Consider the following 24212-nt stretch of genomic DNA (forward strand, 5'->3'; position numbering starts at 1 on the left):
AGAGTGACACAGCTGTTAATTATCACACACACAAGCACAGAGCTGGGAGAGCACAGAGCTGTGAAATGATTTTATTAGCTGTGTTGTGATGGCTGGCTGTGGCTCTCTGTGATTTCTGCAAGTCAGAGGCAATCCTCAAATGAATGGTAAAGATAGACCAACAGTGTGATGACTGGGTATATGATTGCAAAAATTAGCAGCTGCATGTGGCTCTCTCTCGCTCTCTCTTATCCCACTTCTCGGCTGATTAGCCCAATTGGGGGCTGGCAATGTGGACTCACGGCCCCACCCTCCTCCTCGTCACACTCCTCCCTCCTTTGCCTTAGGCCGGGGAACCCCTGGCATGACGTACACCCCCCCCCCCCCCCCCCTTTCCGACCGGCCTTTAGAGACATGGGAAGGAGACAAGGGGAGGGAAAAGAGGAGAGGAAAAGGGCAAGGTAGAGCAAAAGTGAGAGAGAGAGAGAGAGAGAGAGAAAAAATGTGCTCGCCGGTTCCCCGACACTCCGTCGCCTGGTCCTCAACCACTTCTCCACCCTCTGGCAGACGAAAGCCGCTTCTCCCCAGGTGGACCGGAGCGAGCCCTCCGACCCCTGGCAGATGGAACACCCCTCCGTGTTCTGGTGTCTGGTAGTGAGCCCCTCCGCCCCTGGCAGCGGCTCTACCACTCCAGGCGGCTAGTAGCGAGCCCCTCCTCCCCTCGCGGATGGCAGCCATTCCTCCGCATCCAGGCGGCCAGCAGCGACTCCCCGTCCCCAGGCAGATGGCCGCGGCTGCTCCTTTGGGCAGACGGCAGTGGCGAGGACTCCACGACAGCGCATCTCTCCTCCTTCTCGGGCTTCGGCACCAATGTAACACGGTCCAAATGGGCAAGGAGGAGGCGGGAACCGGCTGAACAGTCAAAGTAATATTTAATGAAACAAAAAGACACAAAACACACACACACGGCAGCTGCGTGTGGCTGTCTCTCTCCCGAACAGTCGCATCCGGCTCGACCTTATCCCTCTCCTCGGCTGATAAGCCCAATTGGGGGCCAAATAATATGAAACAGTTTGCAAATTCAAACTAGAGCTCTTTGGCTTCAAAAGTGCGAAACTTTTATGTATGAGAAATATGAGTACGAGAAAGATTCCCGTACTCAAATGATTCGTTCAAAAACACAGATTCATTAAGGACACACCACTAATAATTCCACTAAAATAATTGAATACAGCAAATGACAACCAGTTATCATCTCTCAAATAAATATTAATTTTGCCATTTTAAACTAAGTTTGTGTAAACATGTTAACTTTCGGCATTCCTGTCAAATAATGAGTCATTAAAAATTATGGCTGATACTTATAGTTGAAGTTGAGCGCAGCGCATTTTGCCAAACACTGGTCATTCACGTATTTCATGCACACATAAAATGTTCATACTATAGATATACTAGATATATACAGTACTGTGCAAAAGTCTTAGGTGCATTATATTTTTCACAAAACCTTTGTCTTAAAACGGTTATTTTAAACAGCATATTCTGCTTTTAGTGTATCAGTAGGAAATATTTGTTTTTATTTGATTTCAGCATTCCCTTTGCCAATAGAATTGAATAGAAGAAGAACAAGGAGCACTACAACAGATGGTATGGCCCCCACAGAGCTCAAATCTCAACATCATTGAGTCAGTCTGGGATTACATGAAGAGACTGAAGCTGTTGAGATTTATAGATAGATAGAAGAACTGTGGCAAGTTCTCCAAGAAGCTTGGAACATCCTATCTGCCAAGAGCAAGAAAAACTGTGTGCAGGTGTACCTAGAAGAATTAGTGCTGTTTTGAAGGCAAAGGTTGTCACACCAAATATTGATTTAGCTTTGTTTATGTTTACTGGACTTTGTATGACATTAATTGATCAATGAAAGCAATTTATGGCATTATTTTTGAAGACATCCTCACTATGCAACATTTTCCTAAATCAAGTGCCTAAAACGTTTGCGCAGTACTGTATACAGTATAATAGATATATACAGTACTGCAAAAAGAGTAAAGAATAGTATGCTATTCCAAACATAACTTGATTTTTAGGAGAGTTGTTTCTCTCACAGACAGTTTATCAATAAGACAGTGTTCTCTTGCATCATAGAATGTTTGAGCATCATTTGAGAGTTGAGGTGGATTCATTTCCATTCCTTCATCTAGGAAAAAAAACTTGTTGATTTCTAGTATGGGAATTCTTATCCCTGTTTAATAAAGAGAAAGCAAATTAGCCAGCTTTCACAGTCTGCTGTTTGTGTATGTTCAGAGTAACACAGGGTCACATGGGGTGGACAGACAGTATGCCACATAGACGGAGAAATTCTATATTTTATTCTATGTAGCCTGGGTTGGGAAGGTTATTTTTGAAATGTGTTCCACTACAGGTTACAGAATACATGCTGTAAAATGTCATTTGTAACATATTCTGTTAGATTACTCAAGGTCAGTAACGTATTCTAAATACTTTGGATTACTTCTTCAGCAGTGGTAGACTTTTTTAATTGTTTTGACTATAAAAACTCTTCCAGTACAGTAAGACAAAATACACATGTTAAAATACATTCTCTGAAAAACCTAAATATCTTATGCAGTGTTGTTTCTAAAACAAGATAAATCAAATTGATTTTTTTTTCAAAAAATGATTTTTTGATATTTCTACAGGAAAACAATACAAAAATTATTATCAAGAATACGATTTTTGCCCTAATATCAAAGGTCTTACTAGAAAAAAAGAAATTATGATCTAACGTGAATTTTCTTGATAAAAAATATGATCATGCCTGGTAACATGTGCATGTAAAATGGCTAGAAATAGCATTTTAGCTTAGAGTAAAGCTGACAATTTACACAAGGTTTATTTATATTTCTTCTGCTCCAAACTTACTTCAAACTTACTTCTCTGTCTGTTCGTATGAATGTAACACATCTTAAGTGTTTCACTGCTGTTCAAATGCACTTTGGATTGCATCATTTATATGTATAAATATTTTCCTAAATATTAAATGAAAATAATGACAATAAAATGCAAAGTAATCTCTTCAGTAATCAAAATACTTTTTGAATGTAACTGTATTCTAATTACCAATGATTTAAATTGTAACTGTAGTGGAATACAGTTACTTATATTTTGTATTTTAAATATGTAATCCCGTTACATGTATGCCGTTACTCCCCAACCCTGTACGTAACAGACAAGATCCCGTCCAATGTGGCTTACCATGTTCCCTGTGTTTGTAGTAATCATCCATGGAATAGTTTTATGTTAGATAATATGATGACGAATCGAAATATGACACCGTTATTAACCTGAACATGACACTGGAAAATACTGTAAAGCCAGGTTTGTGAAAAAACAGGTGGATATTTTTTGCTTAGAATATAATGAAAGATCAGACAAAAACCTCTTCGCCATTATCTTTATATTTTTCCTCATTCTTTTTCCATGCCTATTCCGTGTTATTTATGCTCTTTCGTCTATGCAGTCTGAGCCATTATAAATCCATTGTAGGATTAAAGCAGCTAAAAATAGCCACTTACGCAGAGCGGGACTTAGTGCGCTGCCTGCTTCATAAACAAACAAGCGTGGATGTGCGCTGCTGGCCTAGGCGGGCCTGTCTGCCCGGGGCTACAGGGAGTCATTTGTGGCCAGTGGGAGGTTGACCTCGGTCAGGCGCTGTTAGATACATGATTCCCTCTCTCGCTCACAGATGTGGAGATCTGGGTTGGAGGCTGGTATCCAGCGTGTGGGAGTTATAATGCTACAGACGGGCCAACGTGGATGCTAGACCACATCTGAGGCTAGCGGCACTCAACAGCCCTCTAAGAACTAAACCAGGACCAGAACAGCCAGACTGGACCGGGTAGTCTCAAACATGTCATTTCAAACTGTTAAACTGCTGTGTCGCCCGTCTGCACATAGAAACAGCTTCTGTGAGCGTTTTCACTACAAGACAAAGCTAGCAAGGGCTGTTACTGTACTGGGTAAATAAGGGATCTTTTTTACTCTCTCTTTCTTTTGTGTCTGTCATTCCATGGGTATTTTCCAATCGACCCGATGGTGCCCTGTAATGTGGACTTCTTGAAGGGATTTCTTCACTCAGAAATAATATACTTTCCCTCAAGTCATTCCAAACCCATATTACTTTTTTCTTCTGTGGAATAGAAAAGGAGATGTTCGGCAGCATGACAGCCTCAGTCACCATTCACTTTCATTGTATGAAAAAAAGATGCTATGAAAGTGATTGGTGACTGAGACTAACATATTGTCAAATGTCTGCTTTTTCAGCAAAGAAAGTCATTTGGGTGTAATAATGTAATAAAATAATATATGGGTAGATAAAATAATATACAATTTTATATACTGTAAATAAGTCTGTGTGTGAATGTAATAAATATGAATGTATCATATACAATTAAATATATGAAAGTAATTTTATTACAGTATATCTACCAGTGACGTAGCCAAGGGTGGGCCTGTGTGGGCCTGGGCCCACCCAAATTAGACCCGGGACCACCCAGAATATCAGAGATTATTCTCTGACTTCAAATATATATTTATAAAATAGTTTTAAAAATGCATAAATTCTGATTTCTGAAAGTGTGAACGAACTGTTTGAATGTGCCGCTTCTCTGTTGTTAAGGAAAACTTGGTTTAAAAAAATTAACTGGGCAAAAATTTTGCCCATTAATTTTTATTGAGGCCCACCCAAAAGTAATTTCCTGGCTACGCCCTTAATATCATCTCAAATTTTGTCTGTCTGTATTTGATGTTTTTGTATGTCTTTCTAAATAAACACATTTTTTTCAAGTGAAGTGTAACTAATACAGATAAGCCATGCTCAGTGTTAGGGAGCAGTGAATACTGGGTTTGGAACACAGTTTCTCTCCTTCTTTCTTCCTCTAAGATAAAGACAAAGTGATGAGTAAGTATCTTACTGGCATTCTTCATTACTTAGCACTTGAAGCAGCACATCTTAAAAATGAAAAAGGAAGAAGAATGGGAAAGGCCTTTTTCATAATTAATCCTCTAGTCTACATTTTTCGAACTACATGAGAAAAGTGAGTCCCTGTTTGATTTGTGGAGCCCAATTATGAACATATAGAGCAAACGGCACTCTCTTAAAGGAATAGTTCACCCAAAAATGAAAATTTGCTGATAATTTACTCACCCTCAGGCCATCCAAGAGTTTCTTTCTTCATTAAAACAGAACTTATTTCATTTCAGACCTCCTCCTTTAAACAATGCAAGTGAATGTACTCCATTTTTTGACGGTCCAAAATGCATATTTAGGGTGCATCAAAATAATCCACACGACTCCAGTTGACAAATAAAGTTCTTCTGAACCCAAAACGATTGATTATTTTTAGAAACAAAATAATACTTATACACTTTTTATCTATAAATGTTCGCTTCCATACATGTGACGTGCGCTCATGAGAGGGATGACGTAAGCTCATTGGTAAGGTCACGCGTCACGTGGAGGAGGAGTCAAGAAGCGTGTCATTGTTTACAAGAGAAGTAGCACTGTACAAAGGTTTAATTGTCTTTGCTGTAGATTTGTATTTGTATAAGTGTATTGTTCAAAATGGTCGTTTGGCATGTGTATCCTGGATGCTTCAACCTTCAGAAACCCCAAAGAAAATGCACACCGGGAAAAATATTAACTTTTCATCGATTGCCTGTACATGATCATGAGCGATTGAAGCTCTGGCTTATCACGCTGAACCTGGATATCAGTACACTCCTACATTCTCAAATACTGGAGGGTGTGCTGTGAACATTTTACCCCTGAGGATTTCAGACCATCAAAAGAAACAAAGGGTCGATATCTGAATTCATCGGCTGTGCCCGTGCTGTTTTTCCAGCAAACTCAGGTATGTGTGAAAACTTTGTCATTGTCACGCCTCCCTCGGTCTCTGCACCTCCCTCAGCACTCCGCTCCTCATCACCCGATTTCTAATTCACCGCACTTGCACTCAGTTCACTCGCTCATCACTGCCTGCATAAATAACTCACCTTCATGCCACTTCACTGTCAAGTCTCACACAAAGGACTCGCAGTGTTTAGTTACCTGTCTGTATTTGCTCTCTGTTTAATGCTTACCCTGCTGTTTCGCCAGATACTTCTTCTTCAGTTTGTGAAGCTTCTCTTCGGTGATATCACCTGTACCATTGATCTCACTGTGTAAACCCTGTAAATCCTGTGTATCTCAGTAAACACTCTTGCACTTGGTTTCACTAACTACAACTTGTGTGGCTTGAATTCCTGACTGTCATATAGCCTATATATTTCTGCTAAAGAAGTAGATAACGCAAAGGCATTGCTCTGAAATAAAGACTGGTTATTTACTTCAGTAATTTACTTCAGTAATGGTTTTTTATTTTTTATTATTATTTGGAAATGATTTATTTTTTTATTTTATATTGTTTTGAATTGTATTGTTTGACTGATTTGGTTTGTGAACGGCACTTAGTCTGTGGTCTGTGGAAGTTTCTCTTGTAAACAATGACGCGCTTCCTGACTCCTCCTCCACGTAACGCGTGACCTTACCAATGAGCTTACGTCATCCCTCTTATGAGCTGTACACCTCTGTCACAGAGGTGTACGGAATTTGTAGTTAAAAAGTGTATAAGTATTGTTTTGTTTCTAAAAATAATCAATCGTTTGGGTTCAGAAGAACATTATTTGTCGACTGGAGTCGTGTGGATTATTTTGATGCACCCTAAATATGCATTTTGGACTGTCAAAAAATAGAGTACATTCACTTGCATTGTTTAAAGGAGGAGGCCTGAAATGAAATGCTAAAAATCTTAAATTCTGTTTTGATGAAGAAAGAAACTCAGATACATCTTGGATGGCCTGAGGGTGAGTAAATTATCAGCAAATTTTCATTTTTGGGTGAACTATTCCTTTAAGCTCTATTTCATTTTTGTCAACCGACAGCTTGTTCTATTTTCTGAAAGCTTCTCACCTACAGTGGAAAATGTGGCTTCCAAAGGGGTCTAATTTTTATCTGTCCTCACTGTAGCACTGAGTCATTATTAAGATTGACTTAAGACAGTAACAGATCAAGTTCAGTCTACTCTAGTACTGAACATGCCACTGAATGACTAAGCCATGCTGAATTACTCCTCACACCTGCTGAATAATTCTATTGTAACCATATGCTCTATTGTGTGGAAACATGTACGATCACAGCTAATAACATGAGTGTTTTATGAATAAGATTTATTTTTTTCTTCACTTTCTTATAAATATGGTCCTTTCTTATAAGTCATAAATCTGTCTTGCACACCAAGACGGTAATTTTCTTTTTGTAACAAAAATCGGGCACTTTTCAAAAATAAATTTTTGGTCATTTAAATTTGTATATTATTAAAATTGTTTTATTACAATGGATTGAATTTATCAATTCAGCAGATTATATCAGAATTTTGACATTAATTGTTTGGTACAGTCGAGAACAGGCCAAAATCTCAATTTTAACGAGGGGATTTAGACATTTGATGTCTTTAAAACTTGCTACTTTTCAGGCTAGGTTAAAGTTCACCCAAAAATGAAAATGATCTCATCATTTACTCACTCTCATGCCATTCCTGATGTGTTTGACAAAGATTTTTAGGAGAATATTTCAGCACTGTATGTCCATGCAATGCAAGTAAATGGTGACCAAAACATTGAAGCTCCAAAAAGCACATAAAGGCAGCCTAAAAGTAATCCATGCAACTCTAGTGGTTAAATCCATGTCCTCTGAAGTGATCTAACTGGTTTTGGGTGAGAACAAACCAAAATGTAATCCTTTTTCACTGTACATTCACTGTACATTGCCGTCTCAAGTCACGATCATGATTTCAAGCTCGATTGCACTTCCTAGTGCTTGACGCATGCACAGAGCGCTAGATAGCACTAGGAAGTGTAAACAAGCTTGAAATCATTATCTCCAAGGAGACTGCTGATGTCAAGGTTTAGGTCTGTTCTCATCCCAAATTTATTGGATCACTTCAGAAGACATAGATTAAACTTTTATTAACCTTTATTTTTAAGTTACACCCAGTTATTTTTCCCCATTAAAAAGGTTTTTCTCCTAAAGAAATGAATTGTAATTTTGAAACATATGTATACAATCATGACCACTCACATGAGATGAGTTATATCAGGAACCTTATAAAAGCTGTTTTATTCTACATGGGGCAGGGGCGCCCTCATGGGGGCTGCCATTTTAGAATCACATGACCAGCTGAATACTACTCGCTTAATCTTAGTAACTGTCTTGTTATTGGACACTTTCACTCTTGGATTAAATTAATCATGACTGATTATGAAAAGTGAATTTCTGAAAACGTCTTGGTTACTGTTATAATCTCCATTCCCTGATGGAGGGAATGAGAAGTTGTGTCGATGTAGTGACGCTAGGGGTCCCCTTGGGAACCCCAAACACCTCTGATCTTTGAGAAAAGGCCAATGAGAATTGGCGAGTGGAATTTGCATGCCACTCCCCCGGACATATGGGTATAAAAGGAGCTGGCTCACAACCACTCATTCAGATTTTGTGCTGAGGAGCCAAGACAGGGTCCCGGACATTCCAGCGGGTAGTACAGCATTGTGGCAAGAGGGACACAACGTCTCGTTCCCTCCATCAGGGAACGGAGGTTACGACAGTAACCAAGACTCTCCCCTTCTGTCACTCACTCGACGTTGTGTCGATGTAGTGATGCTAGGGGTCCCTATGCCAAAATGCCACAACAGCTGAACTGTGTTACGTGAACTGCCGATGCAGGTGCAAGCAAGCTGCTGCATGTGTAATAGCAGGTGCATCAGTCTGCACAGAGCCTCCCCCAATGCCCCAAAAGACGTCATGTAGTTCCCCACATCCCTGAGGGGGGGAAGCGACGTAACTAGCATGGGAGCAGGCCGCGCCAGCCGTGGCCTTTTCTCTCTATGTTTTCTCTCCACAGAATATTAGATTAGGCTGGGGCCATCTAACACTATTATTCGCGCCGGGGAAGGTGTTCTTTTCCTTTCCTATTCTTTTAGGGGTAAAAGACCCTGTGGAGACCACATCCTGCCCGACAGGGAGGTAACATGTGGCAATACGTCACGTGGGCTTACCAGCCACACATGGAAGAGGCGTGGTGGTAGGTCCTACCTCGAAGGGGAGGAGCTCTACAAACACAGCGACTGGGGGCAGAGAGAGCTCTGCCCAAGGGTGACGCGGGTCTGCCGACAGGGAAAATGTGAAAATACATCACAGGGGGTTACCAGAGTAACCGCCACCTGTGGAGCACCTATCCCAGTACAGGGCATATTAGCACACAGGGTTCACGGGTTCGTGAACTCGCATGGGAGAAGAGCGCACGTCTTCGCCTCATGGAGGGGAAAGGCGCTATATGCAAGCGATACACCCAGCCAGCAGTTCCGTATTCCCAAACTTACCTGTTCGTACCTGACAAAGCACGGGATGAAACCAGCTCAACCTGGAGATTGTAAAATTTCGCAAAGGTATTGGGTGTTGCCCAGCCTGCTGCTCTGCAGATGTCTGCTAGAGAGGTGCCATTGGCCAGTGCCCACGAGGATGCCACACTCCTTGTAGAGTGTGCTTGTATTCCCAAAGGGGCGGGCACGGCCTGGGCCTGGTATGCTAGAGTGATGGCATCCACGATCCAGTGGGCAAGCCTCTGTTTGGAGACAGAGTTCCCTTTCCGCTGTCCGCCGAAGCAGACAAAGAGCTGCTCAGAGTGTCTAAAGCTCTGCATGCGATCCAAGTAAATGTGCAAAGCACGCACCAGACACAGCAACGACAGGGCTGGGTCTGCCTCCTCCCGGGGCAGCACTTGCAGGCTCACCACCTGATCCCTGAAGGGGGTCGTGGGAACCTTGGGCACATAGCCCGGTCGGGGTTTCAGGATCACGTGAGAGTCTACCAGACCGAACTCCAGGCAAGTATCGCTGACAGAGAACGCCTGCAGGTCCTCAAACCTCTTGATGGAGGTGAGTGCAGTAAGGAGGACCATCTTCAAGGAGTGGGCTTGCAGCTCGACTGACTCTAGAGGCTCAAACAGGGCTCTCCAAAGGCCCAGGAGGACAGCTGCCCCTCCAGCCTCTCTTGCAGGAAGGAAAGCCCTGACCCGACTGCGCATCTCTGAGGGTCTTCGCCTCGGGAAGAACACCAACTCACGAACAAATGCCACCTCAGGGCATAAAGCTGCCTCGTAGAGGGAGCCCTGACCTGAGTGATCGTGTCTACCACTGCCAGTGGCAGGCCACTTAGGTCTTCTGTGTCCCGTCCAAGGGCCAGATGTGGAGGTTCCAGATGGTGCCCCGTCCCTGAGAGAGGAGGTCCTCCCTCAGGGGAATTTGCCACGGAGGTGCTGTCGTGAGGAGCGTGAGGTCCGAGAACCAAGTCTGGGTGGGCCAGTATGGGGCCACGAGGGTGACTTGTTCCTCGTCCTCCCTGACCTTGCACAGGGTCTGTGCAAGTACGCTCACTGGGGGGAACACGTATTTGCGCAGCCCCCGGGGCCAGCTGTGTGCCAGCACATCTGTCCCGAGGGGGGCTTCCGTCAGGGAATACCAGAGTGGGCAGTGGGAGGATTCCTGGGAAGCAAACAGTTCCACCTGTGCTTTGCTGAATCAACTCCAAATCAGCTGGACCACCTGGGGGTGGAGTCTCCACTCTCCGCTGAGCGTCGGCTGCTGTGACAGCGCGTCCTCTGTGGCGTTGAGGCTGCCCGGGATGTGAATGGCCCACAGCGACCTCAGTCATTGTTGACTCCAGAGGAGGAGATGGCAGGCATGTTGTGACATGCGACGAGAACGTAAGCCGCCTTGGCGATTTATATATGCTATCGTCGCTGTGTTGTCCATCCAGACCAACACGTACTTGCCCCGTATCAATGGCTGTGTGACCCAAGGAGTGAGGAAACCGCTCTTTTTTTTGAAAATGTGTGCCCGTTTGGGGTGCGGCGAACACAAAACAAAATGGAACATAAGATTTACCTCCAGGCCCTCCACCAGGGGACGGAGTGGTCTGGATAGCAGCTCCATGGTTCCAGCGGATGTCTCCCTCCCTGGGTCGTCCGTCTCAGGGGCGCTTAGGAGCCTTCCGTGTCCTCGTGCCAGGTCGTGAGGCAGGGGGCTTCAGCTTCCTGTGGGGGGCTCTATGCTGGGGTAAAGGACTGGGCTCGGGCTGTGGCGGAGCCACGTCGGGGCAAGATATGCTGTATTGCTTCTGTCTGCTTCTTCACCGCTGAGAACTGCTGGGCAAAGTCCTCGATGGTGTCGCCAAATAGGCCGATCTGGGAGATGGGTGCGTTGAGAAAGCGAACCTTGTCGGCATCCCTCATCTCGACCAGATTCAGCCATAGGTGGCACTCTTGGACATCGCCTGCCCAAGTTCTCGTGCCGTGAACTTCGTCGCCCGGGGGGCGAGGTCAGTTGCCAAGCGCAGCTCCTGCATCACATCAGGATCAGGACTACCACAGGCCTAGTGGACTTGCAGGAGGGCCATGGCATACAGGGTGGAGGCGGCCTGTCCAGCGGCACTGTAGACTTTGGTCACCAGAGACGACATAGTTCTACAGGCCCTGGAGGGGAGCGCCGGATGATCCCGCCAGGTGGCGGCATTTTGCGGGCACAGATGCACAGCAACCACCTTATCCACCTGAGGGATCTCCACGTACCCGTGGGCCACCCCGCCATCGAGGGTAGTGAGAGCAGATGAACTGGGAAGTCGGGTCCGGGCAGAAAAATGTGTCCTCCATGACCTCGTCATGCACTTCCGGGAAGAAAGGGACCAGGGGGGAGTGTGGCTGTGAGTGGCGCCACGAACCTAGGAACCAATCATCTAGCCGTGAGGGCTCAGGGGAGGGTGGAGGGTTCCAGTCCAACCCGGCAAGCATGTTGGTCAGCTCTGCATCGGATTCAGACTGGGCGGGTAGATCCGAAGGTGGCAGCCCAGTCGAGTCCTCGGTGTCCAACATCGCCAGTGCGCTCTCCGATGCAGCAATCGAGGACTCATCCTGCTCACGAGCCCCGAAAGAGAAGTTAAGCTGGCCGTGAGGCGAGCTGGTCTCATCTCAGAACTCGACGGGGGCAAATAAGCATGCTGGAGAACGGGAGGTCCGTGGGGATTTACCCGGCGAGACCGCGCCTATTGGAATCCCCAAATCGCATCCAGCACCAGCCGGGCCGGCCTCGTACCCGTAGGTAGAAGGCCCAGCGCGGGGGGCGGCTGGAGTGGCTTTCCCCTGGAGAAAGGAAAGCCGCGACCGCAACGTTGCCATGGTCATGTTCTCGCAATGAGAACATGAACCATCCACGAACGCTGCCTCAGTGTGATCGAGGCCCAGACACATGAGGCAGCGCCCGTGGCCATCAGAGGCGGAGAGATAACGACCACATCCAGGAATCACACAAAGACGGAAAGGCATATTTAAAAAGACGCATCTTTAAAAAGACGTTCACGTCAATGTGTTGCTCTAATAGAGAAAATATACTCTTTGCAGAAATATATACTCTTTTTAGCGCTGTCGAAGCGCCCAGGGACGTATTCTGCACTAATCGTGCAGAAGGAGAGAAAGCCGCTGGAATGCGCCGTATATCCAACAGCATACGCTTCTTCGAGGTGAATGGACCGGCAGTGGAATTCAGCTCACTGACACACAACCGCTCGGTTCCGAAGAAAAAATCTGAATGAGTGGTTGCGAGCCAGCTCCTTTTATACCCGTATGTCCGGGGGAGTGGCATGCAAATTCCACTCGCCAATTCTCATTGGCCTTTTCTCAAAGATCAGAGGTGTTTGGGGCTCCCAAGAGGACCCCTAGTGTCACTACATCGACACAACATCGAGTGAGTGACAGAAGAGGAACTATTGATTTTGAATGATGCTGTATCCACCACTAGGTGTCACTGTAAATCCAAGATGACACGAGCAAAAAGTTAATGAGTGCACCTTTAAACTTTTAAAAGTGGATTACTTTTATTCTGCCTTTGTGTGCTTTTTGGAGCTTCAAAGTTCTGACCATCATTCACGTGCATTGTATGGACCTACAGAGCTGAGATATTCTTCTAAAAATATTTTTTTGTGTGTGTGTTCTGCAGAAGAAAGAAAGTTAAACACATCTGTGATGACATGAGGGTGAAAATGATGAGAGAATTTTCATTTTTGTGTGACCTATTCCTTTAATTTTATTTTAGATAATAGTTTATGTAAGTTATTTAACAGTTTTCATGCCTCTAATGCCATAAAAAAGTCATTTGACTTCAAACACAATAGTCTACAACAGACAGTCTAGATTAAACTGGGCTTGTTACTTATTTAAATGCAGATTAACATTGGCTAGTCATATGTTTGTCATGCTAATTAGCATACACATGTCAAGCAACACACAGTATATTAAATGCATGTAAAGTCTATGTGGTGCAACCTTAAGTGTCATGCTTAAGACACATTAAGTCTTCAGATGCCTTACCTAGGACCAACATTTTAATGATTCACCCTCATTCATACAAATGTATGTGGGAACAGACTCTGCATCCCTGGAATGTATCAAAATTGATGGAATTCAGAAAGATCTGCAGTGTTGTTTTCTTAGGCTACAGGCTGTGTTACAGTAAGATTAATTGTTTTAATCAAGATGAAATCGGTATTCTACAGGATTTTATTGATCTCTCAATGCTGCTGGTAACTGCATCAGCTAGTGAAGTTCTGTGGCATAATGACTGTGAAAACAGATGCTATGAATTTATTGATACAAAACAGGCCTGGGCAAGTTTGTGTGCATATGTGTCATGTTGTTCCAAACCCATATACATTTCTGGGCAGATGTTGGGCAGAATTGTAATCTCAGTCACCATTCAATTTCATTGTATCTTCTTTTTTTTCACACAATGAAAGTGAATGGTGACTGAGGCTGTCATGCTGCCTAACATCTCCTTTCTAAAAGAAAGTCATACAAGCTTGTAACAACTTGAGACAGATTCTTCATTTTCAATGAATTATCCCTTTAATGGTTAATATTTGAATAGGTCAGCGACCAGTATCCCACATCCCAAATGTCAGATGGTCGATAAAGGAAACCCTGTCACCAACCAGTGGGCAGGAACCTCCCACAAACTGACATCAGTTACACACTCTACGAGTTTAGGCTGATCTGAATATTTCCACCATATCTGTATGTGTGTTTGTGTGTGTGTCTGTGTGTGTGTATTAGAGAGAGAGAGAGAGAGAGAGAGAGAGAGAGAGAGAGAGAGAGAGAAAGAAATATTTGTCCTCTCGTTCTGAGTCAGTTTCATATGTGTTTAACCCCAAACCCACAGCTAGCCTCAGATGCACACACTTGGGATCATAACCTTTCAAACTACGATTTATCTGAAGGAGCATATACGCACTTGCACGCACACAGGCAAACACACAGATCATTTAGAGCCGTTTAGAATGGAAAAAAAATGAAGGTTGTGACTTCATGTATTAGGGGTGGAGGAACATGAAAGTTGCTTAAAATAATTTGTGTGTAGTATTGGCTGAAAGTGTTGCTTTCAATGTGATTTCTCACAATGTCTCAAGACCTTTAAAGGTGAGGTTTGTCATTTTTGGGCTTTTATTATTTCTTTTGCTATATTTGTCCCATCTCTCATGCAAATGGGACCCATGAATGGAGAACTGCTCGTGTTGTTTTGGAAACGTATGTGTGCCAAAGACACACTCATATGCACTGCTTATATTAGCTCTTAGCATTTTGTCACCAGGACTGCCAGCTAGTTATCTGATCCTGAGGGAGTCTATTCTATATTTCTGCCATGTAACCTCTCTAAACCACTCTAAATACAAGCCAAAGACGCCACATTCTGCATTTTACTCAAGGGTAAACAGCTTGTAGTAGTATTTGTAGTAATATACTAATCTGCTATGCTTTAACACCTCAGAACCTCAGTTCAAAGCCATAGTTCCCCTTTTGTATGAATAGTGCTTTGAATGAATGCAGAATTTCTTAAGAACAGGTTTGCAGAACAGGAACTAGCTACTTTATCAATGAAACAGTCATTGTTGTGACCCCAGGGTGATCTGAGAACACTGACCGACACATGATGTCACCATTTCCATTATAAATATAAAGGAGAAATGTATCCATGACACAAGAGACACACTCTGAATGGACACGAACACTCTTGCTTTCTATGTGTGTGAGATAAGAACAAGGGATATGAGTTCCCTGAGAGCAGTGCAAACGAGGAACAACTAGCAGAGTAGACTAATCCCAGTCCATGGACCTTGTATTTATTACATTTCGAATTGCGTCGATATCAAGGACAAATTAATATATAACACAGTTAGGAACACACATGCCGTGAGAGTGCAGACGTGGGTGGCGCTAAGTGTCACTTCTTTCCTATGGGGAGATTTTCCATCAGTCTGCATTTCCTTTGTTGGTTTGAGGTTTGTTGTGTGCAAAGTAAAATCCTGGCAGCTTTAATATGAATTCAATATGTGTAATTGAATTCTTCTAGTCATGCAGTGCATCCCACCTTCTGAAATAGTTATCGATCCTTTAACAGGTCTAACCAACCATCAGTTTTCTGGGTTTGTTAATTCAGCTGTGGTTGCATCAATTGTGTTTGATACTTGATCTGGCTGTGAATAGATTTGTGAGTATGTGTGTGTGTGCATACATGTATGATGAAAACATGTAAGTCAGAACTATGATGTCTCAAGCGAAAACCTCTTAAGGGTTGGTGGTAATGCAACAATGTGTTCGATGATTGATGCAGACTGAACTGTTTATGAATGCATATGTGAGTGTCTGAAAACTTGAAGAATTTGCTCAAGGTGTTGGAGGATTATTGTTGCAGGATGTTTTGATTCTCTTTGTGTTCAAGACAGCGATATCAGCTTTATCTATGTGGCACATGGAATGTCCTGTGGTTTTACAAGAAAACTTTAAATCCTTAAAAAATAGTTCAGCCAAAACTAAAAATGGACCAAAATGTAAGTCGTTATTTACTGAAAATCCTTGCATCCACCCTAGATCACCACTGAGCATTCATGAGTTCACAAGCGAAGTATCACAGATCTTTCGGAAAGATTTGTTCAGAATCAGAGTGATTCAGTTCTTGAATTCTCACTCAGGAACTCACCGACTCAATGATTCAGTCGCAGCCAGATCACTGAACGTAAGATTATCAGTGAATAACTAAATTTTGGTCTGTTCCACACACAAATCTATCATATGACTTTAGAAGACTTGGAATATAGCACAAAATTAATATGAACCATGTGTATAATACTTTTACGGTGCTATTTATCATTCTTTCCAAGTCCTCATTCAATTCAAATGGGGAAAAAAAGTGGCCAGGATATTCTTCAAAAATGCATTTTTTTATGTTTCATTTAGAGTATATAGAGCCTAACCCTAACAAAAATAAAGTCATAAGGGCTTAGGAATTAGGGTGAATAAATTATGTCAGGATTTTCATTTTTGGTTGAACTAATCCTTTAATTGTTTGCATTTCAGTGTCAGTGTTACTTTTGAGCAGGTTAGGTATAAGTTCTCTGACACAAAGAATGATGGTTGAAGTAGATTTACAAACACACATACAACCGTTCAGGCATAACATGGTAAAGTGTGTGTGTGCCTGTCCATTGCCCTGTCTGTTACCATATAAGACTTGCTCATGACTCATGCCACTTTGTAACCTGCAGTGTGGGAAGTCATGATTCATACATGCTACATTTAATCAACCTCAGCTCAAAATACTCCGGCATGCATGACCCCCTCCCCTGCACACACACTCAGACACACACTTGCAAATGATCAGTTCCCCAGATGCCGACACACTTGTTTCATTGTGCTCTGCAATGGTCTGAGTTCAAAATTAGGTTATGCAGATTTAAAACAACATGAATCTTTTTTATTTCATTAGAATGCTTTTGTTTATCATTGGAATTTCCAGACTATCCCATCATCCCCTGCACTGACATGGTTCTGCTGTGACATCATTTAGAGGTAATGCTGCTTCAGTCAGTTCATGTGTTTGCTGTTGTCAGGGCATTTATGAGAGGAGTGATTGTCTGATTTAATGTCTGAGTGTGTATTTTCTGTTTTAATAGAATATCTTTCATGTTCCTGAATGGAATCCTTTCCTAAGGATGTAACATTTATTACAAATACCAATAATGATACTTTGTGAGTAATAGACCTTCAAGAATAATAGTACACAAATGAGTTCCTTTGTTATTTGTGACAATGAAAACTTTTATCAGAACACCATGACTTCTTACATTTTAGTTGTACACGCAAATACATGCATAATAAAATAAATCTTGCCAAAATGAAAATTCTACCGTCATTTACTCACCCTAATGTCTTTGGAAAACTGTATGACTTTCTTTCTTCCATAGAACACAAAAGAAGTTATTTAAAGCAGTCCAAGCTGCTCTTTTCCATACAATGCAAGTGAATAGTGACTACAGCAGTCACGCAAGATTTTCAGGCTGTTCCCCAAATTAAGCTATCATGTGACATTAGAAGACTTGGAATATAGTGCATAAGTCACATTAACTACTTTTAGAATTCTTCTGTAGAGCTTTTTGTCATTTTTGGAGCTTGACAGCCCCATCCACTTTCATTGTATGGAAGAGAGCAGCTTGGACATTCTGCTAAACTTGTCCTTTGCTTTTCCACGGAACAAGAAAAGTCATACAGGTTTGGAACAACATGATGGTGAGTAAATGATAACACATTTTTGAGGAAACTATCCCTTTAATTTAATATCACTAATAAAACTAGCATATGATCTGAACAGTGTTCTGAGCTTATTTTAGTAACAAGTAAACAATCTCAAATTTCTTATATAATCTTAACCAAACAAAGCAACCTGTTGACCTGTAATAAAGATGTTGGAATAGTAATCTGTGTGAATCAACCATTTACAATTAACACAACCCAGAATTTAATCACTGAGTAGTCTCTCAGCGCAATCTGAGTGTTTTACATTATAGTCGAGATAAACACTGCCTATTCAAAGCAGAAGCTGGGGCTGACATTGTGTTTCTTACTAACTGTTTTTCCTGGATGGCTTATCTCATGTGTGTGTTTAGTACTGATTTGTTCAAGAAGGGTTTCAGTCTGCGCTTGCCTCAGTGAGAACAGAATTCAAATAAAAATATGAGCAAAAGAAAAATGTCTCTACATGTCTCAGGTGCCATTCAAACTGCAAACACATCTGATCAGTAATGTGTGCTGTTATGTTGTTGCTTTTTTTTTTTTTTTTTTTTTTACTGTGCAATATGTCTGCAACACGCAGATCCTCGGGCAGTAGCAGGCGTCATAGATTGATGATGATGGGATCTCGGCTTCTGCCTAGCCCAGCTGTACAATAACTCAAGCAAAGCTGTGCCCCCTCTACATTTTCCATTATGAATAAGTCACACTCACACACACAGCTGGCAGTCCCAGTCATGAATAATTAACAACAACGTCTCAGCATACTCAAAGAAAGAGAGAGAGAAAGGGATGATGCATTGCTTTTTCTCTCCCTAGGGGTGTAGCACAGGCAGACAATACTATTGATTTCTGCCTGGGCAAGAGGCACTTAGATCCATTTTAGAGATTGAGCCCGGCTTAATGAACACAGACAGGGCTTTGTGCCTCTACCTTGAACTTACCCCACACAACTAAATCTTTGTCTTTATATTTTGTTGTATTCTTCCCGTTTACCAAATATTTTAATATTGCACAAAACAGGACTGTAATGATGATAAAAAAAGGATGATGTGATCTTGGTGTTAAAACCCTGCTGAAAAAAACCTGGTCTTAGCTGGTTTAAGGTGGTATAGCTGGACTACCATCCTGTACAAGCTGGTCTGGATGGTCCCCCAAGCTCGACCAGCTGAAAAGTGCCTCAAACCTCTCTTCAACAAGTAAACGGAGCAGGCTGGGAAGCCAGTTAAGACCAGGGTGGTTTAAGATGTTTTTATGTTGGCTTGACTGATCTGACTTTTCTAACTGATCGGACATTAAAATCATTAAAATCCCATAGGCTGACAATGAGGGGATGTTCAAACAGTCGAAGACTGTTCAAACTTCAGAAATGTAAAAAAAATCTTAAATGTAAACAAACCCTCTGTCTGTCGGTCTGTCTGACCATTTGACTGATCTAGCTAGCTAGCTTGCTGTTTGTCTTTCTGTAATTTCTGTATTGTCACCAAACATCAAAACTAGTTTAAACTTCCAGACAATGCTTTGTCAAGCCAACATCAAAGTCGACAAACTTTACCTATACCTAAGGTCCTAGAATCTGATAGGAAGAGAGACGTTCCATGAGTACTGATGTCTCGGAACATCAGCACTTGGACGCTTCACTGTTTGTATCATTCTGCTTGTGTTCTTGCCGTTCAAACTAAAGTGTAAGAGCAGTGTAGATGTGTAAAAAGCTAGATGTGTCTCTTTACATTTATTTTTGTGACATCGCATATTTTAGCCAGCAGGTGGCAACAAAAGACCATTTTTGTGTGTAAATGAGTCAGCTGAGGTAACATGCTTCTCCAGTCAGTCAGTATTTTTATTCATCTGCACTCCATGATTTCTGGGATTACTACTACACTACTAAAGCTGGGAAATAGATTTAAACAGCTTTAAACATACAACTTCAGCATTAAGGCTCATCACAGCTGAGAGACACAACAGTGATTAAATACGCAAACACAAGGCGCTTACCTCTTACCGGAGTTTCCACACTGGCGAGGAAATACTGTTCAAAATGGCGGAGGACATTGCAGTTTCTGTAGTGAATGACTCTAGCGCACCGGCAACCGCGAAATAGGGAGGAATACCCCCGCTTGGATGGCTATTTTTCCACAGAGAAAATAGGATGCATTTGACAAAAATGACATTATCTTCAGAAAGCTGACTAACACACTACAGCATCTTTGCTTGGGGGTGCTAACAGAGACAGGTGAGATAACACACGCTTCATCTCTCTCTCTCTCTCTCTCTCTCTCTCTCTCTCTCTCTCTCTCTCTCTCTCTCTCTCTCACACACACACACACACACACACACACACACACACACACACACACACACATACATGCATTCATCCTTGTTTCTCCAATAACTTGTTAGAAACAGTCCAAGACATGATACTATTTCTAAAGTGACATTTCTGAGAGGCTTGGACGCATGCATCATTTGGTTTGAACCAGCAACGGCAGATTCTGATCCATCGCATAAGAAAGTAGTTCCATGCACAAATGCGTTTTTTGTGACCATACTCAGTTTTTCCTCATTTTTAAAAATGTACTTGTTCATTGAACTGTTGTATATAAGCAATATCACACTCACAATCATGTTATATGTCCCTAAATCAGCACTGCTGTGATTACCTGCGGCTGAATCACAGTGCTGATGTAGGGCCATATCGCACTCTTGCTCGTGTGATATTGCTTAAATATACAGTACGTAGAATATCCTTATTACGTCTGGTGTGACTGTTGGTTGTGAAACCATCAGGTTGCCTTTAAGCTCATAAGTGTGTCTGATGTATGACTAAAATGAGCTCAGATAACACTTAGTTGTGTATTCAGCACAAAAGAGCTCAGTCAGGATGTCGGTCGATGCTTCCAGAGGCACGTACCTGTTCGATCTGAATCGAAACAGGTACATTCTCGCAATCGATGCAAGAATGTAATTTACTTCATCCCCATGCTTAGCATCCGATGTTATCTACATGGTCTCAACCAGCTCGGTCCTATCTTAAACCAGGGGTCTTCGACAGGGTTCCAGGTGTTGGGTGCACCAGCTATACGTAAGTTACAACTTAGCCAAGTTGTGGCGTAAATGGGCACTAAGTAACAATTTACAGCCTACTAAATATTTGAGTGTTGCACCATTAAACTTAGGTAGAATGTAACCCTACATGTAAACTAAATATTTACGGAAGCCTCCGACCAGGAGTAGCGGATTGAATTAAAAAGCAGACTCATTTAATGACATCAATGAGCTCATGTTTTCCATGACAGACTTCAATCCTTAAGACAGATTTGAAGATGCTGACATTTACACTCATTTACATTTAGGAGAGAAAACATTATGTAAAAACATACTTCTTAGCAGCTCTTCAGCATGAAACCGATCTAACGGTACACTTTCCTGTGTGCGTTGCCCAGTGTCAACACATTCAAGTGTCATGTTTCAACACATACAAAATATATAAGATATTAAAATGAATAAATGTCTATTTTTTTAGCCTGTTGTATTCATATTTATTTATTGCCCCTTATTCGTTTTAGGTACAGTTCCTGAATATTGTTATTTACATTGGCTAAATATATTATTAATTAAATCTGCTTTTATTACGTAATGTATTTTAAAGAGCATATAATCTATTACAGCTGACAGTTATGTGAGCAAACAAGGTTTGAACATCAACCATAACAAGATCAAACTGAAATTCACAGCTTTTTAACACTTATGTGTACAAATGTAAAGCTGTTTATTGGATCAGTGTTGGTAAGCATCATATTATGCAACTATGCATTATTTTATGGAGAGCTTACAACCTAATAGTTAAGTTTTGCCTTAAGAACAGGTGGTACAACCAAATTAAACACTGACTTAGTTACAAACGAACTGGTAGTTCCCTATCTGTCACTCACTCGACGTTGTGTCGATGTAGTGACACTAGGGATCACTCTTGGGAGCCCCAAACACCTCTGCTTTTTTTTTTAAAAAGGCCAATGAGAATTGGCGAGTGGAATTTGCATGCCACTCCCCCGGACATACGGGTATAAAAGGAGCTGGTATGCAACCACTCATTCAGATTTTCTCTTCGGAGCCGAGCAGTTCTATTCATTGAAGCTGATTTCATCCGCGAAGTTCATTCACCTCATCTGCTGGATTCTACGGCACATTTCAGCGGCTTCTCCCCCTCTGCACCCGTGGAGTGCAGAGAACACCCCTGGGCGCTTCGGCAGAAACAACTAAAAGAGTATATTCTAAAAAGAATATATTTTCTTTCTAAAAGAGCGGCACACACGGAACGTTTTTTTAAAGATGCGTTTCTGTTTGTGTGTTATTCCTGGTTGTGGGCAGCTTCTGACGGCCACGATCGCTGTCTTACGTGTCTGGGCACTGCCCACGCGGAGACATCGTTCGTGGATGGGTCCTGTCCTCATTGCGAGAACGTGACCATGGCAACGTTGCGGTCGCGGCCTGCATTCGTAAGAAAGCAAGCCACCCCAGCGGCTCCCCGCCTCGGTCATTCTACCTACAGGTATGAGGCCATGCCGGTTAGGGGACTTCAATGGGACCACCTCCGTCAGGTATCCCCCCACGGACCTCCCATTCTCCAGCATGCTCGCTTGCCCTGGTCGGGCACTCGGACAAGATCGCCGGCTCGTCTCAGGGCGATTTCAACCTCTCGTTCGGAGCCCGGGAAGAAGACGAGTTATCGAGCGCAGCAGCAGAGAGCGGACTCATCCAGTCGAACGCAGAGGCTTTGACTGGGCTTCCTCCTTCGGGAATGGTCGCCCAGTCCCAGGCCGACACGTATATGATGGACATGCTTTCCCGGGCGGCCGCGAGCGTCGGGCTAGAGTGGAACCCTCCACTCTCCCCTGAACCCTCGCGGCTCGACGATTGGTTCCTGGGCTCTGGGCGCCGCCCACGGCCACGCCCTGCCCTGTTCCTTTCTTCCCAGAATTGCATGTGGAGCTGACAAGATCGTGGGAGACACCTTTTACTGCCCGGTCCCGGTCTTTCAGCTCCCTCGCTCTCGCTACCCTTGATGGCGGAGCGGCCAGGGGGTATTTGGTGATCCCCCAGGTGGATAAGGCACTCGCGGTGCACTTGTGTCCAGGGCCTATAGGTTTATGTCATCCCTGACAGCTAAGGCCTATGGTGCCGCTGGACAAGCTGCCTCCGCCCTGCACGCCATGGCTCTCCTGCAAGTACACCAAGCTAAGGTGCTAAAAGAACTGCACGAGGGTAGTTCTGACCCGGGATTGATGCAGGAACTGCGCTCGGTGACTGACCTCGCTCTCCGGGCGACGAAGGTCACGGCGCGGTCTCTTGGGCAGGTGATGTCCACCCTGGTGGTCCAGGAGCGCCACTTTTGGCTCAACTTGGTTGAGATGCGAGAGGCTGACAAGGCACGGTTCCTTGACGCCCCCCTCTCCTAGGTTGGCCTATTCGGTGACACCGTCGAGGACTTTGCCCAGCAGTTCTCTGCAAGCAGCAGACGGGGGCCATACAGCACATCCAAGACCCCGCACCCTGTCTGCTCGTCGCCAAGGGCGTCCTCCTGCAACTACAACAGCCCACCCCCGTGGCCCGGCCCCGGCATGGAGCCCAGCGCAAGAAGCAGACGCCACCCATCTCACGGCCAGCTGCCAAGAACCCGAGGAAGGCTTCAAAGCGCCCCTGAGACGGGCGACCCAGGAGCAAGGAAACACGCTTCTCTGGAGCTGGTGAGCAGACCACTCCTTCCCCCGGTGGAGGGCCGGGAGGAGAATCTTTTGTTTCATTTTCATTTAATTTCGCCGCATGTCCAAGAGGCTGCGGTACCCAAAAATTCAACAAAAGAGTGGTTTTCTTGTTCCCTGGGTCACATGGCGCACAGCCATCATCATGACCACCGTCCACCGTTCCATCTTTGCAGGTATGGCGCTCCAGCGGCGGTCCCCCCGCCTCTGTGTGCCCAGCTGTGGCACAAACACGCCCACACGGGATTGGGTCCGGTGGACTACAGAGACGAGACTCCTCCTTCCCCCTCCTCAGCCAATCTTATGGTGGGCGGCAGGAGCCAGGTTAGTGCTTCGATGTCCCTGGACTCTCGTAGTGTCACTACATCGACACGTCTCATTCCCTCCATTAGGGAACAGAGGTTACGAAAGTAACCAGGACGTTACTAAGCCATTAGTGTGAACTTTACATCCCAACTTAAAGGGAAAGTTCACCCAAAAATGAAAATTCTCTCACCATTTACTCACCCTCATGCCATCCCAGATGTGTATGACTTACACAAATTATGATTTTTATAAGAATATTTCAGCTCTCTAGGTCCATACAATGCAAGTGAATGGGTGCCAAATTTTTTACGCTACAAAAAGCAAATAAAGGCATCATAAAAGTAATCCATATGACTCCAGTGTTTTAATCCATATCTTCACTGGAGTCTTATGGATTACTTTTAATTAATTT

At 43.5% G+C, this 24212-nt stretch overlaps 1 protein-coding gene across 4 annotated transcripts in view; it reads left to right on the plus strand.

Annotated features, from left to right (window-relative positions):
* LOC127416144 (transcription regulator protein BACH2-like) overlaps positions 1-24212 on the plus strand; it is a 163311-nt gene that overhangs the window by 64789 nt on the left and 74310 nt on the right. The window contains exon 1 of one of the 4 annotated variants that reach the window (XM_051655310.1): positions 16894-17018. The exons of the other annotated variants lie outside the window; for them this stretch is intronic. The gene's annotated coding sequence lies outside the window, so the exon portion shown is untranslated. Of the gene's footprint in view, positions 1-16893; positions 17019-24212 lie in introns of those variants that run through there. 4 annotated transcript variants of the gene reach the window in all.

Source organism: Myxocyprinus asiaticus, chromosome 25 (genome assembly GCF_019703515.2).
Source record: "Myxocyprinus asiaticus isolate MX2 ecotype Aquarium Trade chromosome 25, UBuf_Myxa_2, whole genome shotgun sequence".
NCBI classification, from domain to species: domain Eukaryota; kingdom Metazoa; phylum Chordata; class Actinopteri; order Cypriniformes; family Catostomidae; genus Myxocyprinus; species Myxocyprinus asiaticus.